This window comes from Bos indicus x Bos taurus, chromosome 3, assembly GCF_003369695.1.
Source record: "Bos indicus x Bos taurus breed Angus x Brahman F1 hybrid chromosome 3, Bos_hybrid_MaternalHap_v2.0, whole genome shotgun sequence".
In the NCBI taxonomy this organism is placed as follows: Eukaryota; Metazoa; Chordata; class Mammalia; order Artiodactyla; family Bovidae; genus Bos; species Bos indicus x Bos taurus.
The window spans coordinates 32056282-32082057 of NC_040078.1; the positions used below are offsets into that span (position 1 = coordinate 32056282).

General features: G+C 42.6%; 1 pseudogene; it reads left to right on the forward strand.

Moving 5' to 3' along the window:
• The first annotated feature begins 5365 nt into the window (after nucleotides 1–5365).
• LOC113889476 lies at nucleotides 5366–14164 on the forward strand (annotated as a pseudogene).
• Nucleotides 14165–25776: the final 11612 nt, after the last annotated feature.

Sequence of the window (25776 nt, forward strand, 5' to 3'; positions counted from 1 at the left end):
CATTGGAAAAGACCATGATGCTAGGAAAGACTGAAGGTGTAAGAAGGGGACGACAGAGGATGAGATGGTTGGATGGCATCACCGACGTGCTGAACATGAGTTTGAGTAGGCTCTGAGAGTTGGTGATGGACAGGGAAGCCTGGCGTGCTGTGGTCCATGGTGTCACAAAGAGTTGGACACAACTGAGTGACTGAACTGAACTGAATTGAGTCAATTCATTAAAATTTCACATACTTTTAAAAAAGTAAATAACTTTGGACTAGAAATCAACTATAATTTAAAATAACAATAGAAAAGATAGATGAAACTAAAAACTGATTCTTTGAAAAGATAAGGAAAATGGTTAAACCTTTAGCTTGGCTCATCAAGAAAAGAATGGAGAAGCCCCAAACCAATAGAAACAGAAATGAAAAAGATGTTACAACCAACACCACAGAAATACAAAGGCTCCTAAAAGACGACCATGAACAATTATATGCCAATACAATGGACAACCTGGAAGAAATGGACAAATTTTTAGAAAAGTGCAATCTCCCAAGACTGAACTGGAAATAAACAGAAACTATGAATAAATCAATTAACAGTAATGAAATTGAATCCATAAGAAAAAACACCCAACAAAAAAAGCCCAGGACCAGTTGGCTTCATAGGTGACTCTACCAAATATTTAGAGAAGAGTTAATGCCTATCCTGTTCAAACTATTTCAAAAAATTGAGAGCAAAGAATGCTTCCAAACTCATTCTATGAGGCTAGTGTTACACTGATACCAAAGCCAGACAAAGATACTATAAAAAAAGAAAATTACAGGTCAATATCACTGATGAACACAAACACAAAAATTCTCAACAAAGTACTAGTAAACCAAATCCAGTAATACTTTAAAAGGATCAGATACCATGATCAAGAAGGATTTATCCCAAGGATATAAGGATTTTTCATTATCTGCAAACCAATCAATGTGATACATCATATTAACAAATTGAAGAATAAAAAATCATATGATCATCTCAAAAGATATAGAAAAAGCTTTTGACAAAATTCAACATACATTTTTTGATAAAGACTCTCCAGAGAGTAGGCATAGAGGGATGACCTCAATGTAATAAAGGCCATCTATGAAAAACCCATAGCTAATATCATATTCAATAGTGAAAACTGAAAGCATTTCCTCTAAGATCAGGAACAAGATAAGAATGCCCTCTCTCGCCAGTTTTATTCAACATACTTTTGGAAGCCCTCTAGGCACAGCAGTCAGAGAAGAAAAAGAAAAGTAATCCAAAGTGGAAAAGCAGAAGTAAAACTGTCACTGTTTGCAGATGGCCTGATACTGCACATAGAAAATCCTTAAGATGCTACCAGAAAACTGCTAGAGCTCATCAATGAACTTGGTTAAGTTGCAGATACAAAATTAACACCCCAAAATCTGTTGCATTTCTATACATTAACAATGAAAGATCAGAAAGAAAAATTAAGCAAGAAATCTTATTTACCATTTCAATAAAAAGAATAAAACACCTAGGAATAAATTTACCTAAGGAGACTAAAGACATGTATTCTGAAAAATAGAAGATGCTGATGAAGAAATCGAAGATTACACAGATACAAAGATATACCATGTTCTTGGATTGGAAGAATCAGTATTGTTAAAATGACCATAACATCCAAGGCTGTTAGGGGAAGCACACTGATTGAAACCGCCCACCCTGGCCAGGCACCATAGTAACCATTTGCATGAGTTGTTTTATGACAGGTGATCCTGATAAGGAATAGGAAACTAATAAGCCACCACCAACTGGAAGAGTTTGGGAAAGGTCAAAAGGAGACACCGCCTGTCCGTCCACTTCCCAAAATCCCTCTTGCTAGCATCCATCTTGGCTGAGCAATGCATGCGCCACCAGGAAAGACTCTGAATTAGAATGATTGGCCAAAGACCACCAGGAAACTAATTCCATCACCATAAAACCCAAGACTGTGAGCCACGCGGCGGAGCAGTTCTCCTGGGTTCCCTTACCCTACTGCTCTCCACCCAGGTGCCCTTTCCCAATAAAATCTCTTGCTTTGTCAGCACACGTGTCTCCTAGGACAATTCATTTCCGAGTGTTGGACAAGAGCCCAGTTTTGGGCCCTGTAAGGGGGTCCGCCTTCCTGCAACAAGGCTATCTAAGGATTCAATGCATTCACTATGAAAATACCAATGGTGTTTTTCTCAAAACTAGAACAAATAATTTAAAAATTTGTATGGAAACACAAAAGACCCCAAATAGTCAAAGTGATCTTGAGAAAAAAGAACAGAGCTGGAAGAATCGGACTCCCTGACTTCAGACTATCTACAAAGCTACAGTAATCAAAACAGGATGGTTCTGGCACAAAAATAGACACATAGATCTATGGAACAGGACAGAGCCCAGAAATAAACCCATTCACCTATGGTCAGTTAACCTATGACAAAGGAGGCAAGACTATGCAGTGGAGAAAAGACAATTTCTTTAATATATGGTGCTGGGGAAAACTGGATAGTTTCATGTAAAAGAATGAAATTAGAACTTTTCTAATACCATATATAAAAATAAACTAAAAATGGATCGAAGACTTAAATGTAAGACTGGATACTATACTATACTGAATACTAGAAGAAAACATAGAAAAACAGAACACTCTTTGACACAAATCATAGAAATAGTTTCTGGATCTGTCTCCTAAATAAAGGAAATAAAAAACAAAGATAAGCAAGTGGGAACTAGTTACACTTAAAAGCTTTTGCACAACAAAGTAAACCATTGACAAAACGGAAAGACAACCTACTGAATGGGAGAAAATATTTGCAAATGATGGACAGATAAGGGATTAATATCCAAACTATTCAAACAGCTCATACAACTCAACATAAAAAAAAAATTTAAAAAATGGACAGAAGAACTAAATAGACATTTTTTCAAAGAGTAAATGCAGATAGCCAACAGGCACAGGAAAAGATGCTCGACATTGCTAATCATCAGGGAAATGCAAACCAAGATCTCAATGAAATATTACTGAACATCTCTCAGAATGGCTACCATCAAAAAGAACCCAAATAACAAATGTAGGCAAGAAGATATGGAGAAAAGGGACCCGTTATACACTGTTGAGGAGAATGTAAATTTGCATAGCCACTCTGGAAAACAGAATGGAGATTTCTCAAAAAACTAAAATAGAACTACCATATGACCCATCAATTCCACTCCTGGGTATTTATCTGGAAAAAACCCCACTAATTTGAAAAGAATTATAAACATGTATCCCAATGTTCATAGCAGCATTTACAATTGCCTAGATATGAAAACAATCTAAATGTCCATCAACAGATTAATGGATAAAGAAGATGTGCTATATATATGTATGTATACACGCAACACATACAGAAACCCACACAGTGGAATACTACTCAGCCATAAAAAAGAATAAAATGTTGCCATCTATAGCAATATAGATGGGTGTGGAGGTAAGTAAGATATCACTTATATGTGGAATCTAAAAGAATAAAATATAATAATATAACAAAAGTGAAGCAGATTCACAGTTTTAGAGAACAAACCAGTGGTTACCAGTTGGGGGTGAGGGGCAGTTTAGGGGTGGGAGAGTAGAGATACAAACTATTGGCTTGAGGATGTATTTGTATAACATGGGAAATACAGCCAGTATTTTGCAATAACTGTAAGTGGAAAGTAACCTTTAAAAATTGTATAAACAATTTAAAAATATTTTAAAAATTTAAAAAGTAAAGAATTATGGAGAGCAATCAATTAAATACTTTTAAACTACACTCAAAATATGAAAAAGATATGAATTATAAAAATACTTTACAAAGGCTATAGGTTATACAATCATGCTGGTCTATAAAGAAAATTAACATAGTCGATCCAATTGTACATAAAAATATGTAGAATATGTAGAAAAAATACCCTTAGAATTCTGAAAATAAGTATTTTAGCTGTCCTCCAGATAGTCATTTATTAACAGCTGAGGCAATAACATAATGCTTTAAATGAATATGCATCAACATGCCTTACAATCATGCTTATACTGGTATCAAGTACTGTAGTCTAGTAGTTCCACTCATGGTACTCTGGTGTGGTGTAATCAGAGGCATACCATAAATAATTTGATAGGATAATAGTTAAAATACTGAAGGTACTACTTTAATATAATTATAGACTGGAGACTATTCCTATTTTACCTTTATAGTCCTTTTCATTTCAAAAATGGGTTCTTGAGTAGAAAATAATTTTCTGAGCTACAATTAGCATGATGAGAATCGTGCAGATCCAGTGCAGGTCCTTTAGATGTGTCTTGGCTGGTGAGGAACCATATTAGGAATTGCCCTTCTTGGCTACATTCATTCATCCTAATGTTCTTTGAACTCCTCGCACAACTTCATTCTTCTTTGCTATTGCTCAAGCTTTTCTTCTGCCTCCAATGGCGTTTGCACTTCCCTTACTTCTTCGTCTAGCTTCCTGTAAAATTGTTACTCAAATGTTACCTCTTCTGTGAAGCCTTTTAATCCTACCAAGATTTATCACTTCCTCTCTGCTTGTTTTATGAATACTGTTATTTTCATTCTCATTCATTCAACATCCATTTGAATGCCTGGAGTGATAACATTCAAGCCACATAGCTTCATGATTTGAATGTGTGTCAGTCATTCCAGCAGGAATGTGGATGTTTACATACAATGACAGTTTCTTAATTATCTTTGTACTTCCAGAGCTCAGTGAGAAGTGACAAGAGTAGGCATTTAGTAAATTCGTGAACTAAAAAGATAAAGAGCATGTTGTGTCATGGACTATTAGAATCTTATATGGAAGGCTATAGATGAGACTGATCAAGGGAAGAGGAAGGAAAAGGAGCAGAAGTAGAGAGTAGGCTGTAAATCTCAAAAAAGCACGTCACTTGTAGCCAAAGAGCAAACTGTTCCATTGTTCCAACTGAAGTTGGCAGCAGCCATTTCCCAGTGGACGAGAGTACCAGGATCCTTTGTTCACCATGCATTTTATTTATTTTTTTTAAGTTAATTTTTTAAATTTTATTTTTTAATTTTACAATATTGTATTGGTTTTGGATTCCCTCAGCAAAGCCATTAGTTGCTTTTTAAGTTGGCTACAAAGTGGATATTAAAGTCCTTGATACTTGCCAGAGGGAAAAACAAACAGGATCCATGAATGTGCAGGGGCACAGGTTGGTACAAAGATAGGAAAGCCCACGTGCCCAGAAATGAAAAGAACAAGGTAAATCAGGGCATAAGAGAGAGACCCAACCTCTTTCTGTGCATCCCAACCCTTGGGTCTGCCACTGTGTTCTGTGTGCTGGTAGACAGTGGAAATCAGCGCCATGAAGATCCTGGTCTTGGTCTTGGTTTGTCTACAGTTCTCAGAGGGCATGGTAAGGTGTGTATTGGGATTTCGTTTCATCATGAATTTGTGTGAATGAGCATGACAATCTAGGGAACAGCAAAGGACTTCTCCCACAAGTCTCTTGGAAAAGCAGTCAGATTGTTCCTTGATATCATAAACTGGTGTTGGGCCACTGCTGTGGGTCAAGACTTAAATGAATGGTATGTGTGTGTGTGTGTGTGTGTGTGTGTGTGTGTGTGTGTGAGAGAGAGAAAGAGAGAGAGAGAGACAGAGAGATTGTGTGTTGGGTGTTTTGTTGCTTAAGAAGAAAGGATGCATGATCCCTGCCTCAGCTTACAGGAGGGACTGGGGAGAAACAGACATTTCTTCTCTGGAAACAATTTTTAAGTACAAAACCAAATATATGGTGTAGTGTATTTCCATGCTGGAAATGCTTGAGTGACTGTGGTGGTCAGAAATTGCTCTGGGAGCACTTCCTAAAAGAGGCTTTTTGGGTAGAGTACTGAAGAAGTTTGGAGGACCTAGGTTAGGTGCTTGAAGGGACTGCTGTGATGGGATGTGTGAAGCTCATTCGTTTGGTTTACCCTATGTTCTGCAAAATCATCCTGAGGAAAGGCAAGTCTATCTGAGAGGCAAAGGAGGAGTAGGGTATACTGGAGAAATTCCTAAAGAACCTCCCAAATGTTGGTCCGGTTGCTAAGTATCATTTTGGTATTACAAGCCCTTACTTGCTTACAAGCCCTCCACAAACTACCTGGATGTAAGTGAAGTGGGATGTGGTGTTCATGACCCTCAGCTAATAACCATTGTTAAATACTTATTTGTGCCTCTTGTTAACTTTGATTTTGTACTAGTTATTGAACCTAAGTTTCACATTCCTGTGGAAAGTATCTGAAAGTTACAAGTTGGTGCTAATAGTATGGGCTTCTCAGGTGGCTCAGTGGTAAAGAATCTGCCTGCCAGTGCGGGAACTGCAGGAGACACAGGTTTGATCCCTGGGTCAGGAAGAGCCCCTAGAAAATGAAATGGCAACCCACTCCAATATTCTTGCCTGGAAAATCCCATGGACAGAGGAGCTGATGGGCTACAGTCCATGGGGTCTCAAAGAGTCAGAAGCAATTGAGCTCACACGCAGGGCTGCTAATAGTATAGTAGCTCCTTTTCTTTCTTTCTTTCCTCTCTTCTTTCTTCCTCCTTTCCTCCCTCCTTTTCTCTTATTACTGGCTCATCTCTCTACAGCCTTGTCTATGTAGTAAAGTGATTCATAGTGGGAGTGTTCAAGTCAGTTGAGAGACTGAAAGAACATCCTAACAATGAGCTGCAGGGAAAGAAGGAAAACACATGCAAGTCCACCAGCCAAAATATCCAGTGGCTCCACACACTGTATAGAATCTCCCTTTTCTGAAAAGATTCACAGGAACCTAGAGCAATTGTTTGAATGTTCTTGAGGTTACAATATCGGCATAGGCATCTTAACGTGCATAGAGTCTCAGAGCTGGAAGTTACTTTAATGGATCTCCTATTTCAAATCCCACATTTTACAGATAGAGGCGCTAGAGGCAGGTAAATGACACAATGGACCCCAATTCACCTAGAACTAAAACTATCTCTTAATAAAATTCTTTTCTCTTAATAAAATTCTTTTCTCTCCATGCTACCTTTCACTCTAGACTCTCTAGCTCCCTTTGCAAGTATGTGACTAGGAAGGAGGAGAATGGTGGTGGAAGTACCTAACACTGGAAGAGAAGGGGAGACTAGTGTGTATGTGTGAATGTAGGCGTGTGTCTGTAAAGCTGGACAGTGGATAGACACTGGGAAAAGAGAAAAAAGTGATTCTTCTCCTTCTTTGGGTAGTCTGATATTACAAACCAGAAAACACTTTTGGAAGAGGATATTGTCTTTCCAGACCAGGTCTTAGCTGGTCAAAGGTTTGCAATTAGGGATAAAAAAGTGGAATACTGAGAACATTTGACTCCAGGAGGAAAGGAGAATTGGAGGCAGAAGCCTCTTATTCCCCAAGGAAATCATTTGGGCAAAATGTGACTTCAAGTGGGCCAACTTCTTCCCCATCCTTTGGACAAGGCTTGGCTACTTATGAGGGTGACAAACCTTTCTTTGCAGTCTTTCTACTTTGGGGAGATCAGCACTGGGACACCACCCCAAAATTTCTGGTCCTCTTTGACACAGGCTCCTCCAGGCTGTGGGTGCTGTCCACCTACTGCCAGACCGAGGCCTGCTGTGAGTACACCAGCATCACTACCACCCCTGAGTGGGAGGGGCAGCGTCCAAATTGAGCACAGGCTTATACTGCTAAGTCCAGAGTTCTGGCTGCATAAACATTATCTCTTCCTGCTAAAGTTGGGAACATCTGGATGTCTTGCCTTTGGTCTACGTTTCAGAAGTGCTGACAGTTCTGGGGAGAGACTGCAGACACAGACTGAGGCTTCCATTCCTTTCTACTTTGTTCTTTCCCTCAGCTCTCTCCCATGGGCTGGAATTCCTGGCATTTTTGAAGAGATCCATCCCTCAGGGATGGTGGGCTGGAGAGAATTGTGGCAATGTATGTTATCCAAGGGGACAGGCTTTGCTGTGGCCAACATAGTGTGTCTACAGCACAAAATTGCTGAGGCTGAGGCCCTATCACATCCGTGGTCTGATGACCCCAGGTTGTCAAGGGTAAGTTGTCTCCAAGTATTTTGGGAATTAATGATTGACACTAGTATTTCATCTTCCTATAGCCACTCACAATAGGTTCAACCCCAGCCAGTCCTCCACCTTCAGTCTCAATGGACTAACCTATACGCTGTCCTATGGGAGTAGAAGCCTGAGTATGGTCCTGGGATATGACACTGTGACTGTGAGTGATATTCTCATAGTTGTGGAGGCTCTGTGGTTTGCCTCCTAGTTTCTAGAGCCTCAAGCTTCCAGAAAAATCCATAATTACCAATTTAGTACAACCTCCCCAGAAGCTAAGAGTTGGAAAGGATGTCAAAGGCCATGTAATTCAATCTTCCTCCCAAGACAGGCTTCCACAGCAGTCCTGACTGCAGAAAGCTCTTTATGCGATGCTAAGGTTGCTGTGTCTTGTGACTTTGTTTCCTAGTCTTAACTCTGCCCCCTGGAACCACCTAGAATAAATCCTCTCTCTCCTCCACACCCTTTCACTATGGATATTTGATGACTTGTCCTTTCACTATTTTCTTATTTCCTCATTCTCAAAGTTCTCTGTTGTTCTTGCACATGGATTGCTGAGCATAAAACCAGTTTTATGGTTTTATAAATAGAAAAATAAATAGAAGAATAGAAAAAAAAACTATTCTTTCACTGTAAATGGATGTGGAAACTATAACTCCAGAAAATGATTGCCTCTGCTTCCCCAACACCTAGCTATTTTTTTCTGGGATACACATGGTTGAGTGACACTGTTGCCCTTTCCCCTTCCACCCTTGCCCTCATGTTTGAGCTCAGCATGAAAAAAGCCAACTTCCTCTCCTGGGAGGGGTTCTACATCCCAGACCCTGGGTACCTAAGTCTGGAAGAATTTACCCACCTGAACTGTGAAGCTCTCTGTCTGCTCACTCCAGGTTCAGAACATTGTCACTGATAACCATGAATTTGGCCTGAGAATGAGCCCAGTGACCCTTTCTACTGTTCAAACTTTGATGGGATTATGGAAATGGCCTACCCCAGCTTGGCGGTCGGAGGCACCCAAGCAGTCATGCAGCACATGCTGCAGCAGGACAAGCTGACCCAACCCTTCTTCAGCTTCTACTTCTCTTGGTAAGAACCCTTGTCCAGGGAAGGACCCATCAAATGAGGCTCTGTGGGGGCTTTGGACAACTCAACATCAGACAGAGCCTAGGTAAAAAAAGTTACCTGATACAATGAGTATAATGTGCTATATACAACCTCACACATATTTCTGAAAATTTGTAATTACATTTTGGGGGGAATTTTATTTTAAATGCACTGGAAGAATTTTTAACAATGGCCATACTAGCCATATGATGACTCTCTTCTTAAAAATGGACAATGCTCCTTCAACATTTGTTCAGTAAATCCAGAGATTGCTGTGTTAGATTTGCACAGCTGTAGAGTGATTGAATAAGCTCCATGAGCATTTACTATAAAGAGAACAGAAGTGAAGTGATAACTATAATAACACCTCCGGCTTTATATTGAGTGCAGCACTTTCACAGCATCATCTTTCAGGATTTGAAATAGCTCAACTGGAATTCCATCACCTCTACTAGCAGTCCATCCTAAAGGAGCTCAGTCCTGGGTGTTCATTGGAAAGACTGATGCTGAAGCTGAAACTCCAATACTTTGGCCACCTCATGCAAAGAGTTGACCCATTGGAAAAGACCCTGATGCTGGGATGGATACGGGGCAGGAGGAGAAGGGGACGACAGAGGATGAGATGGCTGGATTTCATCACCGACTTGATGCACAAGAGTCGGACACAACTGAGCGACTGAACTGAACTGGCTTTATAAAATATTCTTGTAGCAATAACTTCAAATGACATCTGAAAAATCATATTAGCTCCATTTTGCCAGTGAAGAAATGGAGGCTTAAACATGTTGTGAATGTTAAACAAGTTCAGTCTCTGGTAGGCATGAAGCCAAGACTCTAGCTCAAAAGTCTTGATCAGAAATCCAGTACCTTTCATCTGGACTCAAACTTCATGGCAAGCTTTATTTCCTGATCCTTTATTCCTAAACACATGGTCCTCAGGGTATCTGATCCAAATGGCTTACTCTGATGACTGGCAGGCCAAGATAGTAAACACAGGAGACCTAGAACCTCTTCAGATTATCTAGTTACCTAATTGACCCTGATAGGAGCATCTCCATCATGGCCAGCTTGGGGTCTCTGTCAGGCCCCATCCCAGGCACTCTCAGTGGGGTTTCTTCTTATCCTCTCCCTGTCCGGGGAAGGCCTCTCTGGGATATGCTTATAGTCTGTTTTCAGGTGCCTGTCTTCTCCTTTATGATGCAGTCTGTGTTTCCAAGTCTCTGACGTTTTGGGTGTTTCTCTGAGAATTCTCTCGATTGTACCTTGAGCAAGGTGGAGTCTAAGGAGCAGCTGAGAGGACAGCACACCCTTGTTCTGCAGTTCCTCTGTGTCTGAAGGAGAGTGGAAAGAGGGGAGGAGAGAAAGAGGAACTGCTTGACCCATCTGTGCTGCAGGACTCATGCACTTGGCCTTTCTCCCCAGACAGCTGACTTATCAGTATGGTGGAGAGCTTATCCTGGGAGACGAGGACACTCAGCTCTATTCTGGTGAGATCGTCAGAACACTCAGCTCTATTCTGGTGAGATCGTCAGAACCCCTGTTACTTGGGAGCTGTACTGGCAGATTGTCATCCAGGAGTAAGTAGAATGGACAGTTTCTAGGGATTATGGGCACTCCCATAGTCCCCCAGCATGACAGTGTTGCCTGTTCCTCTCAAGACATGAATTTCTTAAAGAATCACCAAACCCCTGGCTGAGGTCATCCTGGAGCCCAGTAGATGCTTGCGTCTAGCTCTTGACTGAACCTTTAGAACTGGCCACTGAGCTTTGCCATGCCAGCAGGTTGGTCATTCCTAGGCCCTGTGAATTCACAGCTTTGTTCTTAAAACTTCATTATACCATCAGCATAATCTCTACCCACTTCCATCATCAGTAAGAGTAATGCTGTCACTTTTTCTTGGGGATGGTCTTGATCACCGCCTCTTGTACAATGTCACGAACCTCCGTCCATAGTTCTTCAGGCACTCTGTCAATCAGATCTAATTCCTTGAATCAGTTTTGTCACTTCTACTGTATAATGTAAGGGATTTGATTTGGTCGTACCTGAATGGTTTAGTGGTTTTCCCTACTTTCTTCAATTTAAGTCTGAATTTTGCAATAAGGAGTTCATGATCTGAGCCACAGTCAGCTCCCAGTCTTGTTTTGCTGACTCTATAGAGCTTCTCCAGTCTGATTTTGGTATTGACCATTTGGCTTTTGAACTGTGGCATTGGAGAAGACTCTTGAGAGTTTCTTGGACTGCAAGGAGATCCAACCAGTCCATCCTAAAGGAAATCAGTCCTGAATATTCATTGGAAGGACTGATGCTGAAGCTGAAACTCCAATACTTTGGCCACCTGATGTGAAGAACTGACTTTTTGGAAAAGACTCTGATGCTGGGAAAGATTGAAGGCAGGAGGAGAAGGGGACAACAGAAGATGAGGTGGTTGTATGGAATCACCGACTCGATGGACATGAGTTTGAATAAGCTCTGGGAGTTGGACAGGGAAGCCTGGTGTGCTGTGGTCAATGGGGTTGCAAAGAGTCAGACATGACTGAGTGACTGAACCAAACTGAACTGAATGCGGTTACTGGTGTTTTCCACATTCCAGATATGCTAAATATTTTACTATACTATTGCATATAAGAATATACAACACTATAAGGATATCAGCATCATATTGCATTCTATAGATAAAAAGAAATCAAGGCTGGGAGGTTAGTAAGTTAACCAGTCACACATTTCAAGAATTTTAAAATTTGAGCACAAGCTTATCAGATCTCCAATTCATGATTGTGAATCTGTTACTTCTACACTTAAAGCCGCCAAGTATTTTCCATCACATGCAAGTTTAAAGACAAAATGCCTTGGCCTGGTACTCAAGACCATACAAAACCTAGGCCTTACCTATCAATACAGCCTTCCCACTACTTCCTGATCTGAAGCATAGATGTCATCCTTGCACCTTGTCATAACTTTCTGGCTTCTTTTGTTTGTATCACCTGGTGTACCCCTCTTCTCCTCTGTGCTTATTTGAACTTTAGGCAAACTTCAGAGCCTGGATTAATTCCTATCTCCTCCAAAACCTCTCCTGGAGGCCCAGTCTATGGTGATCTCTCTTTGAATCCCTCTCCTGGAGGCCCAGTCTATGGTGATCTCTCTTTGAATCCAATAGTATTTACTTGTGCTCGTATCGCAGGTTGTATGTCCTAATCGCTGGGTAAGCACTGGAAAAACCTGGCACAAGGAGATTAAAGAAGACATGCACAGTTTTTGCTTTCCAAGGACTGGAGAGGTCACCAGTCCAAGACTGAGGCTATTATTCCAGTAATTACAAAGGCCCAGTAGCATCACGTGGGCAGATGTGTCATAGAGTGGCCCTGCTTCCTGGAAGATGCAGAATGTTAGAGCTCCTGAAATGGTGAGTGATAAGAGGAGGACAAGGCTCATGTTTGCAGAAGAGGCACCTGACTTTTTCTTTGTATTGGTGTCTCTGTCAGGTTTGCAATTGTGACTAGGCCACTGGTTGTTGTTCCGAAGGCTGCCAGGCCACTGTGGATACAGGGACTTTCCTGCTGGCTGCTCCCCATCAGTTTATGACCTCCTTCCTGCAGGCAATGGGAGCCCAGGATAATGAGGATGGTGATGTGAATAACTAGAAACCAATGGTTTCTCTGCACATCCAGGTAGCCTCAGGACAGGAGCCCGACAGCATGAGTTCATGAGAGGGAGGAGGAAGCATTGCAGGGGACCCAAACCCCTGGCAGGACAGAACCGGTGGAAACAAATCTTGAACCTCCAATGCAAAAAAGGGAAAGGGGAGGGAGTAATACTAACTCCATCCAGACTGTGAGGTTGCGCTGAGTGGTTGTCAGGAGGTGCTGCTTGTCCACTGTAGGTTCTAGGGGCACATTTCAGCTCAGTCTGGCTGCTGTCATTTGCATGAAATAGAGTCAGGGCACAATGTACTTCTCCATTCCACTTGGTTTTCTTCCTTCACTAAGAATGTACCTTTGGGCTTTACTCTAAATAGCCTTCTGTCCCCATGTCTGCTCCCCTTGGTGCCCATATCTGGTTTGCTTTTCCTTGCATGCAAATATCTGTGTGTGTGTGTGTGTGTGTGTGTGTGTGTGTGTGTGAGAGAGAGAGAGAGAGAGAGAGAGATGAATACATGCACTGGTGCATACACACTTGGACATGAGAGGGTGTGACTGTACTTGTACAAATGTGTGCCCATGCCTTTTCTCTGTGATTTGAGGTTAGAATTTGGTCCTGGAAAAGCCTAACTCCTTATGACCATATCTGTACTCCCAAAATCTAAGAGCTGAGATGTGTTTAAGGGAGGAGTCAAGAAGCCAGAGGGTTGGTCTGTGTTGCGCATGGGAGTCAGGCCTGGTCTTCCAGTTTCTGCAACAGTCTCTGCTAGACGATGGGGAAGAGAATCCCACAGGAAAAGGGGGCCTTGGGCCCTTTTGTGGGCCCACAGCCCCAGGCGTTCTGCAGCGTTGTCTCTTCTCTCTCAGTTTGTGGTAAGCTATGACTCTGTGGAGAGCCTGCCTACCATCACCTTCACCATCGGCAGGCCCCAGCTCCCACTGCCACCCTCCGCCTATGTCTTCAATGTACATATTCACCCCAGGGTTCCTGCATGTGTGCCCGGATGGGCCCAGAGGCTGTTCTGTGTCCCAGCTCGCATCTGGGCACCTATGGGCGATTCCCAGGGGCAGGACTGAGGGTGAACAAGAAGTCAGGGACCCCCAGGTGTCATGGGACATGGAGTGGGGGACATTTCCATGGGGCAAGGCCTCTGCAATGCCCCTGGTGATGGCCTGTCCACTGTCTCTTCAGAACGATGACTACTGCACGCTGGGGATTGAGGCCACTTACCTGTCCTCCTCCAGCAGGGAGCCCCTGTGGATTCTGGGTGATGTCTTCCTCAAGGAGTTTTACTGTCTTTGACATGGCCCACAACTAGGTGGGCTTTGCCCTCTCCACCTAGAGGAGTGTGAGGCAGCCATCTCCACTCTCCCTGAGGACTCTGCGGTTGCCCTGATGCCTCTGGGGTGAGGGCAACGTTTCAAACAATCCTGATTCCTTCAGCTCACAAGAACCTTTCTTCGTGAAACTAATAAACTCAAAAATCTTCAAACATCTTTGAGGTTCCTTCCAATAAACAACTTAGTATTTAATTCTAATTTGAAAGTTAGCAACAGCTGTTGGGGGATCTGTTAATTGATGGACGAGAACATGCATATAGCATGGGTGTCAAGGACACGGTGGTTTCTGCAGGAGGGTCCCTGGTTAGAGGTTTTCACGACTCCTAGCACTCTCTTCTCCATCACTATTTTCTCTCCATTCTTAAAAAAGAAAGTGAACCAGAGCAATTGATGACTCAAGAATTTTTAAGTAAACAGAAACCTAAGATAGCTTTTTAAACAGGGGCTCTGATGGCCAAATATGACCAGAAAACAGTTTTTGTGTGTGTTTGTTATTGAGAAGAGCAGTACAGTTTTAGTGAATCTGAATACTCTCTGACTTTTTTGCCTTTATACCCTACATGCATTCTCAGGCTGCCTAACAGATTCACGTTACCTGCCTGGGCCCGAAAGTGTTTGAGTTTAACACCCCAATCTTATTTTACAGTGGAAAGAACTGAGGCATCGAATGACAATTACGTAGTTAGTGTTAAAATCAGATCCAGACATACTTATCATATTGCTATGTAATGAAGCTGGTTGTGTGCAAGTTACCGGGGCATGTAAATATAGGTGAGGCTTGGCTCTGGCCCTCTAGGAATTTTCAATCAAGTGGAGTGTATTGCTTGTTTTCTTTTTTTAAAAAATTTTAATTTTTTATTTAAAAATTTTTAAGTTGTTTATTTTTTTCTTCCAGTTTTATTGAGATATGATTGACATACAGCATTGTCTAAGATTAAGGGCTTCCCTGGTGGCTCAGATGGTAAAGAATATGCCTACAATGCAAGAGACCTGGATTCGATCCCTGGGTCAGGAAGATCCCCTTGAGAAGGGAATGGCACCCCACTCCAGTATTCTTGCTTGGAGAATTTCATGGACAGAAGGAGTCTGATGAGCTACAGTCCACAGGGTCGTGAAGAGGTGGATACAACCTAGCAACTAACACTTTCATAATGATTTGACTTACATACATCACGAAATGATTATCACAATAAGTTTAGTGAACATCCAGTCATCTCATATAGATACAAAAGAAAAATAAAAAAAAATTTTTTCCTTGTGATGAGAACTCTTAGGATTTATTTCCTTAACAACTTTCATATACAGTTGTTTAGTTGCTCAGTCATGTCCAACTCTTTGCAACACAACTATAGAACATAAAGCAGTGTTAATCATATTTATCATGTTGTACATTACATCCCTAGTACTTACTTACAACTAAAAGTGTATCTTTTGACCACCTTCATCCAATTCCCCCATCCCTCCACACTTTGTCTCTGGTAACCACAAATCTGGCCTCTTTTCCTGATGAGTTTTTTGGTCTGTTCATTTGTTTTTGAAGTATAATGGACCTACAACACTGCATCAGTTCCTGGTACACAACATAGTGGTTTGATGTGACTGGCTGATGGGCAGGGAGGCTGCCAGCTCTAGTAGACTTGAGTAAGGATTCCCAAGGGTCACTTTCCAGTACTAGAGTTCTCATGCTGGAAGGAGTTCCCCTGATGGCTACTGCCAGTGTCTGTGTCCACAGGGAATGTCCCAGTTCCCTCCTGCCTCTACAAGAGGTCTCCAAGATCAGCAAGTGAGTCAGACTGGAATCCCTTCAAATTATTGCCTCTGCACTGGGTCTCAGAATGGGTGAGATTTTGCATGTGTCTTTTAGGAGTAGAGTCTCTGCTTCCTACAGCCCTTTGGTTCTCCTGTAGGCAAGTCCCACTCACCTTTAAAGTCAGACATTCTTGTCATCCTAGTTACAGGATCCCCAGGCTGGGGAGCTCAATGTGGAGCTTGAATACCTCACTTTTGGGGGAGAATTTCTGCATTTGTGATGATCTTCCTGTTTGTGGGCCACTTACCTGGGTGTGTGAGTCTAGACTATACCACATCTCTGTTTTTCCTACCCATCTCATTGTGATTCCTTCTTTATATTGTTAAATGTGGGAAATCTTTTCAACTAGTTTTCAGGTCATTCTCATCAATAGTTACTCTGTAAATAACTGTAATTTTGGTGTGTCCATAGGATGAGGTGAGCTGAGGGTCTTCCTACTCTGCCATCTTGGCCACTCTCCTTGATAGGACATTTTACTTTTGGGGCACTTTTTCTGTTTGAAGTAAGCTCACTAGCTGAATTTGCATTATCTCATTATCAGTGATCATCTGGAGGGGTTCTTCTCATGCAGAAATGCTGCCTCCAGGAAATTAAAAACCGTTATTGCTCTGGGACCTCAAAACTACTTCAACCAATGTAATTAGGACATATCTGGAAAGGAAGATGTAAAGTATTATCAATCCAGATATATGTAAGTTGTTGATGGTGGATGTAGGTATGTATTTTGCTAGGGGCTTCCCTGGTAGCTCAGCTGGTAAAGAATCTTCCTGCAATGCAGAAGACCCTGGTTTGATTCCTGGGTTGGGAAGATCCCCTGGAGAAGGGATAGGAACTCCAGTATTCTCGCCTGGAGAGTGTTATGGACAGAGGAGTCTGGCAGGCTACATAACACATAATGCATTGATTTTATTGAACTGAGTTGTGTCTACCTTATTTCTTTTCTGTTGCATTTCTCTGATGAAAGAGTCTTTGTGTCAAAGGGAAGGGAGCTGCACGTTAGCCCCAGTTCACCTCCATCCTCATCCCCTGGCCTGTCAGCCACTGTCCCTGCCTCAGTTTCTCCTTTATTCATGCTCTGGCCTCTGGGATCAACTACATAGAACAAAGATCTTGAGTTAGAGATGTAATTTCTGGGAATTTCTCAATACCTAGATACAACCAGATGCAAGCTATCATAAGTCACCTGAAATTCATCAGCAAGCACAAACCTGCTGGGACAACATAGGATAGTTCTGGTAAAGCCAGAGCTAGAGAATTCTATTTGCTTCTGGATTCTAGAAAATAACACCCAACAGAAACTGCCCCACAGGTTAAGCTCTGTTCTGCCTTGACTATCGCTGTGGGACGTGGACTCGATTTACTAATATGAGACTATTCCTTCATATTTCACTAGCACCCCTTTGTCTCCACCATGCTAAATAAGATCTTGACTAACCAATTATCATATTTTCTGCTATAGAGAATTAGAGGAGTGAAAGGAGAGAGAGAATTTGTCTAGAGAAGTAGGAAGATAGAGGAAAATATTTAGTCGAAAGAGCTGACAGAGAATGTGGAAGTGAAAATGGTGGTAATTGTGGAAGGTGGAGGAGAAGATAGAGATCTGGAATCTGTTGGGGAAAATGTTGCAGAGCAACATCTCTGAAGGGGGATGTATGATGGAGATTTTGAGAAATGATTATGCTTACAAATTCTAATTTTTATCAATCTTCAAGTGATATAAGATTGGAATCCTCTTTAATTATCATTGGCAGCTGTAATGTGCTTTTAAAACTGAATTCATGCAGACAGTGGCCATATGGGACCCTAGCCGATAGTTTGAATATATTTGTTAGTAGGAATTGATCAGGTAGGAAAAGTTAAAGGCATCTCATGCAGCAAAAAAAAAAAAAAAAAGCAAAGAACAGTCCAGAGACTCAGAAGAGTTTGTGCCATTGTAGACCAGCAAGGAATCTGAACTGACTGCAACACCCAGTACCTGGAAATGATGGCAGGGAACAAGGCTGCCAGGTGGATTGGATCAGATGAGCCTTGATAAAGTTTGGAGTTTATTATCCAATCAATGGGAACCACCGTGGGTTTAGAGGAAGAGAGAGACATGATCAGATCTTTGTTTTAGGTGGAGAGGCCTGCTGGCAGAGCCCCATCTGCTCCACAGCTTGTCGGGATTCCCTGGGTTTCTACTCCTGTGGGAGACACAGCTCCAGATAGCTGCATATGCTTCACTCCTGGTAGAGCTTCCGCTCTAGGACCCTGGCCACTTTCCTAGCCAGGAGAGACCATGACTGAGAACCCGAAACAGAAGTGAAGGACCCCAAACCTAGAATTTACAGCCAACCCGAAACAGGGAGCACTCACATCCCTCTATCTTAGTTCCACTCTGACTCACCTTTTTACTACCCCAAAGTCACAGGAACCACAAAAAGAACTCCCCACAGTTCTGGTGGAATATTTTGACAAGGCCTCCTTCCCTTTTCCTGTCGTGGTCAAAGACATGGCAAAGGGATTTTTATCTTGAGAAGATTTGACGTGTAATGAGTTCTCTGAACTTGGCCACAGCATGTGAGAGGTCTGACAACACCTACCCAAGTGGGCTGCCCAAGGCCCTGGGGAATGTGGCAAGCATGGAGCTGGATGCAGGCCCTGCAGCTGGATTCCGGTACAATGCCCTGTGCAGCTCTTCTCCTGCCATGGAAATAACGAGGTCCTTCTCAGCTCAGCATTTCAAGGGCTTAGAGGTGTGTCCTAGCGAGTCAGGCATTCTCTGAATTCATCTAACCCCAAACACTACGTATGTAGTTTCCAATCCAAATCTCACTGTCTCTTTCTGCAATATCCCACTTAATAGAATGACTTTTACAATGATTCTACTCCTTCATCCATCACCTTTCTTACCACTCATAACTTTCCCAGTGCCACACTTTGTAATGAAGAACTAACACTGTCCTCAGTGCTCAGCTCTGAAACCTGGCACCACCCTACTCCTAAAGAGCCTTGGAAGTCTGTGGTCCATGAGCACCTGCGGATGCTGAACATCACCCATGGGAGTTCATACAAGAAGCTCTGGGGCATCCTGGGCCTCAGCAAGAATACGGAGCTGTTCAGATGTTGCCCTCGCTGAACATGCAGCCAAGTTAAGGCAAGACCAGATAAACTGGACCCTGGCTTGAGGTAATTATTGAGAGGTGAGAATCCAGTCCATTGGAGCCTTGATGGCTGCAACAGGTAGATGGGCCAATGGTTTAATTAACATGCATTTATTTGATTCTGACTGTACATTAATTAGGTGGGGCTTCCCAAGTGGCACAATGGTAAAGAATCTGCCTGGCAATGTGGAGGTGCAAAACATGCAGATTCGATCCCTGGGTCAGGAAAATCCCCTGGAGAAGGAAATGGCAGCCCACTCCAGTACTCTTCCCTGGAGAATTCCATGGAAAGAGAAGTCTGGCAGGCTACTGTCCATGGGATCACAAAGAGTCAGACATAACTGAGCAACTGAGCACGCATGCACACACATATATTAGGTAATGTCACTTCAATTATCCCATCTAATACTTACAACAAAAATTTAAAGTAGGTTTTACTCTTCCCACTTGTCAGGAAGCAAATTGAGGTTAGGAGTCATGTGACAAGGTATTCAAGGATCTTGAAGCTGGAAGGAGAAGAGCTTATCTTCAAGCACAACAGTGTCTGCTCAGAGCCCATGCTGCTCCTACTCACCACTCACTAGGTGGTGGGGACCCAGCTCCAGGGCCCCCTCCTCTCCAGGGTGGCTTTGGCACAGCAGTGAAGAGGAAGACCTGTGCAGCACTCACCACAGGACTTACTAGGAGCTGACTCTTCATCGTTAGGTACGCAGCAGTGGAACAGGTCTGTAGCTTCACAGGGAAGCCCTCAGCTGAGTCATGGCTTTGTTTCTTGCCTTGTTACAGGTCTGGCTGTGTTACAGCAGTTGCAGCTTGCTAAGCATCATGAGGAATCCTTTGAAAATCTAAGACAGCCAGAGTCTCCACCTCCTATAGCACAGTCAAAATTGTTACAAGAAAGAGGGAAAAAGAGAAAGGAAGGTATGAGGGAAGGAAGGCAGAAAGGTGAAAAGAAAGGAAATGTGAAAGAGAGCTTCTTTAACCTCACCTCCCGTACCACTGTATCCACATTCCTTTGGAGTAGAAATGAGAATGAGCTTGCTAAGGATAATGACAACCCTTACCAAAGTAAAGAAGACAGCACTTGAATGTATTAGTTTAGAGAGGATCAGTCATTAATTCCATAGAAATTAGAAATCTTTGGTGGGAAATGGTCCACTTTTATCCTATACCTGCTCTGACTCCACTCCCAGGTCCTTGAGAGGGAAGTTTAGCTTTTAGCCTTACCTAAGCAATCTAAGCCTTTCTGATGCCCTCCTCACATCCCTAGTGTACACAGCTCATCTATGTCTTCACCACTATGGTGTTTGGATTCAGGGCAGGCCACCCTGAAATATACCTTCAAGGGATAATGGACTATTTTTAAATAAAATGACTTAAGAAATGGCTCATGTGAGAAGAACACTTGGATTCCCCTTCCTGTCTCCCAGGAGGCAGGAAATAAATCTTGCACGTGAAAGGTGTGCCCCCCACCCCCCATATCTGGAGGTAGAAGGTCACCTTTGTCCCCAGAGACAGGGAACTCAGGGCCAAGAAGTTTGTAGAAACAAACCATGTTACCTCTTCATTACTCTGCTACCCCAAGTGCCAGCCCCTTTGTTTTGTTAAATCTTTACAAATAATTGTTTCTTTATCTAAAAATGATATATAAATTTTCTGCTATGCTCAATTCTGAGGTCCAATCTTTATGAAATTTCCAAGTTTATGGATTAATTTTTTTCCTTCTGTTAATCTGCATTGTGTCAATTTAATTATTAGGTCAGCCAAAAGAATTCATAAGAAATGCTGGACTGAATGAAGCACAAGCTGGAATCAAGATTGCTGGGAGAAATATCAACATCTGATACGTAGATGACACCACACTTATGGCAGAAAGTGAAGAAGAACTAAAGGCCCTCTTGATGAAAGTGAAAGTGGAGAGTGAAAAAGCTGGCTTAAAACTCAACATTCAGAAAGCTAAGATTCATGGCATCTGACCCCATCACTTCATGGCAAATAGATGGGGAAACAATGGAAACAGTGAGATTTTATTTTTTGGGGCTCCAAAATCACTGCAGATGGTGATTGCAGCCATGAAATTAAAAGATGCTTGCTCCTTGGAAGAAAAGTTATGGTCAACCTAGACAGCATATTAAAAAGTAGAGACATTTCTTTGCCAATAAAGGTCTGTCTAGTCAAAGCTATGGTTTTTCCAGTAGTCATGTATGGATGTGAGAGTTGGACTACAAAGAAAGCTGAGCACTGAAGAATTGATGCTTTTGAGCTGTGGTGTTGGAGAAGACTCTTGAAAGTCCCTTGGACAGCAAGGAGATCCAACCAGACCTTCCTAAAGGAAATCAGTCCTGAATATTCATTGGAAGGACTGATGTTGAAGCTGAAACTCCAGTACTTTGGCCACCTGATGTTAAGATCTAAGTCATTTGAAAAGACCCTGATGCTGGGAAAGATTGAAGGCAGGAGGAGAAGGAGACCACAGAGGATGAGATGGTTGGATGGCATGTAATCTGTGGGGTTTAATTATTTATTTATTTTTCCTCCTGTTTATTTTGCCCTCTGAGATTCCAAGGCTCACCACAGACCTGCTGGAGAGAGTGTTTCCTGGTGTTTGGAAATTTCTCTTTTTTAAGACTCCCTTCTGAGGACAGATCTCCATCCCTACCTCTTTTGTCTCTCTTTTTATCTTTTATATTTTGTCCTACCTCTTTTTGAAGACAATGGGCTGCCTTTCTGGGTGCCTGATGTCCTCTGCCAGCATTCAGAAGTTCTGTGGAATTTGCTCGGCGTTGAAATGTTATTTCGATGAATTTGTGGGGGAGAAAGTGGTCTCCCCAAACTATTCCTCCACTATCTTAGGACCACCTCTCGAGATGGTTGGTTGGCATCACTGACTCAGTGAACATGCGTTTGAGCAAGCTCCAGGAGTTGGTGATGGACAGGGAAGCCTGGTGTGCTGCAGTTTATGGGGTCTCAAAGAGTTGGACACGACTGAGTGACTGAACTGAACTGAACTGAACCTCCCCAAGAATGGTCAAAATCATGATGGTGCCCTACATGATGATGTCATCTACTCTGGGTTTCAGGCCCTCAAGCAGCAGTCAGTACACTATCCTAGTATATCTGAGAAAGTCATGGACACATGCTCTGGATGGACTTGAAGCTCAAAGCTAGTTTGGGGAGGCCATCTCCCCACTCAGGCCTAAAGTACATGGATGACTGGATGACTCTGGAGGAGAGAGGAATGAAAGTGAAAAGGCACCCTGACACAAATCAAAATGACTTCTCTTTCCTCAGCAGTGAGTTTACTTGTCACAGTGACTATCTTCATTGCTCTAATCTTTTTTTTCCCTTTCCTTACCTTTATTTCTGTGAAAATTAATACAGGGAAATCTCATTTAAAATGGAATTGAGATGCTAGAAGGGGAAGCTCTCACATAGCATCATCAAGGTCAGTAACAGGAAGGACAGTCCATTACAGACCCCGACAGGAAGGATCATCATCAGGAAACAATAGTCAATTACAGGGTTCACCATGAAAGATATACTTGTATCTCCTACAGGAAACCAACTCCCTAAGCTACTAGGCCTATGACAAACCATCATCACCCCAAATTCTCGCTTTCCTCCTTTCATTCAAAAACAACCCCTCCCAACTTCCTCCTTTTTACTCTATAAAATAATGTTCCTTTCCCTTGTTTGCTGGATTTTCTTTGGCTTTTGCCAGTTACGGTAAAGAATCTGCCTACCAATGCAGAAGACCCAGGTTTGATCCTTGGGTCAGGAAGATCCCCTGGAGAAGGGAATGGCAACCCACTCTGGTCACATGTAGCATATGACCTACATATAGTATATGCTAAAGTTTATTTGTTGTGCTTCCGTTTATTTCCTTGGCTTCCCTGGTGGCTCAGATGTTAAAGAATCTGCCTGCAATGCAAGAGACCTGGTTTCAGTCCCTAGGTTGGGAAGATCCTCTGGAGAAGGGAATGGCAACCCACTCGAGTATTCTTAACTGGAGAATTTCATGGACAGAGAAGCCTGGTGGGCTACAATCCATGGGGTCGCAAAGAGTCAGACACAACTGAGTGACTAACACTTTCTTTCACTTTCTATTTATTTCAAGAAGTATTTATTGAGTCTGTCAGTCAGTTCAGTCAGTTCAGTTGCTCAGTCGTGTCTGACTCTTTGCGACCCCATGAATTGCAGCACGCCAGGCCTCCCTGTCCATCACCAACTCCCAGAGTTTACTCATGTCCATCGAGTCGGTGATGCCAGCCAGCCATCTCATCCTCTGTCATCCCCTTCTCCTCCTGCCCCCAATCCCTCCCAGCATCAGAGTCTTTTCCAATGAGTCCACTCTTTGCATGAGGTGGCCAAAGTACTGGAGTTTCAGCTTTAGCATCATTCCTTCCAAAGAACACCCAGGACTGATCTCCTTCAGAATGGACTGGTTGGATCTCCTTGCAGTCCAAGGGACTCTCAAGAGTCTTCTCCAACACCCCAGTTCAAAAGCATCAATTCTTCGGCGCTCAGCCTTCTTCACAGTCCAACTCTCACATCCATACATGACCGCTGGAAAAACCATAGCCTTGACTAGATGGACCTTTGTTGGCAATTATGTGCTAAATCATCATGGTAGGTACTAAGGATAAGATGCTAGATAGTCAAGGAAGAAGGGACTGTTGTTAATACAAGTTTGTGTGCCTCATGCACAGTGAGGCCAAACAAACTGAAACTTCAGAGTTTGGAGCAGAGGAACATTTATTGCAGGAGGCATGCAATAAGCATGCAAGAACAGGGTGGCTCAAACCCAAAAAGGCCCCTAGCTCTCTGAGGGTTCAGGCAAAGCCAGGTGAGGGAGGTGGGGTCCCAGTGTATGTGATCAGCTTGTGCACAATTCTCTGTTTGGCTGATGGTGAGGTAGCAGGGTGGTGTTACAAAGGTTAACATTATCGGTCCTTAGGCTCCAGGAGGCCTGAGGCTACAGGCTTATGGTCACAAGTAGTTAACATCTTCCTTTTGTTGGAGAGTTTTTTTTTTCTTTTTTTTTTTTAATGGGCTTCCCTTGTGGCTCAGCTGGTAAAGAATTGCCTGCAGGACACCTGGGTTAGATCCCTGGGTTGGGAAGATCCCCTAGAGAAGGGAAAGGCTACCCACTCCAGTATTTTGGCCTGGAGAATTCCGTGGACTATATGGTCCATGGGGTCACAAAGAGTTGGACAGGACGGAGTGACTTTCACTTTCACTGGGGTTTTTTACATTTGCAAAACGACTCAGGAAATGTGCATCAGATACTGTTATCTAGGTACTTCAGAGAGGAGCTAAAGCAGAGGATAGGGAGGAGGGCCTGTCCCAGGAAGGCCCCATAGAGTTCTGATCAGTTACAATTCCGTTTTCTTTGATAATCCTCAATCTTGAGGAGAACAAGTTTTGAACAAGAAAAGGAATAAAGATTCAGTACCGGGTGTGGTGGGGGGGAGGTGGGAGGGGGGTTCAGGATGGGGAACACGTGTACACCCGTGGCGGATTCCTGATGATGTATGGCAAAACCAATACAATATTGTAAAGTAATTAGCCCCCAATTAAAATAAATAAATTTAAATTAAAAAAAAAAGATTCAGATGAGGTTAATCATAAACTTGACAGGAGAAGCCACAGGGTCCTGATTGGTTACACTATAAGACAAGAGATCTTAACACAATGTCTCCTACCATCTCAACTAGAACAAAGAAAATAAATATTGCCAATCTGGGGAATTCATGAAGGATATTCAACATTGTTGGGATACCCCAGACAGACAGACAGAGATTTGCTCTGTCATGTCTGACTCTTTGAGACCCCACAGACTGTAGCCCACCAGGCTCCTCTGTTCATGGAATTCCCCAGGCAAGAATACTGGAGTGAGTTGCTATTCCCTTCTCCAGGGAATCTTCCCAACACAGGGATTGAACCTGGGTGGCAGGCAGATTCTTTATCATCTGAGCCACCAGGGAAGCCCCAAGGATACTAGATATTTTTTAATTAGCATAGAGCTGGAGCCTTTCAAGGCACTGTAGGAGAGAAAAGATGAAAGAAAGAGTCTTAAGAAGCTTTTCGTCTAATGGAGAAACAAACAAGTACATATCCACCTGAAAACTGCAATGATGAAATATGAAAACTGCACCATGATGGAATATGCACAATATCATAAAAAGTGATGATAAAGCGATGGTAAATTCTGCTTGGGTGAAGGACTTAAGGGTAGGTAACATTTGACAAGGGCAGCGAATGATAAGTAGAAGTTTGTCAGAGTCCGAGAATGGGAAAGGCCCTGTATTATAAGAGAAGGGAACTCCATGAGCAAAGGCATGGAAGTGTGAGAGTATAAAGGAGTGTTTGAGTGAACTCTGAATAGTCAAGTAGCTATAAAACCACATCCTAAAGAGAGGAAAAGAGAAAGGGCGGAGGGTGGTGAATGAAGATAAATGTTTGTGATGACTTATGTCATTTTCTTTCCCTGTTTCTATATTATGATGCCCTTCCTGAAGGGATCGCAGAATTAATGAGAAGACATGGAGTGTGACTGGTAAGTGGCTTCAAGAAGACCCTGAAATAACTAAGGGCTTGTTCATCTGCCAACACCAAAAGGCTGGTCTAGCTATATTGACTGCCTTAAAGTCTCTATGGG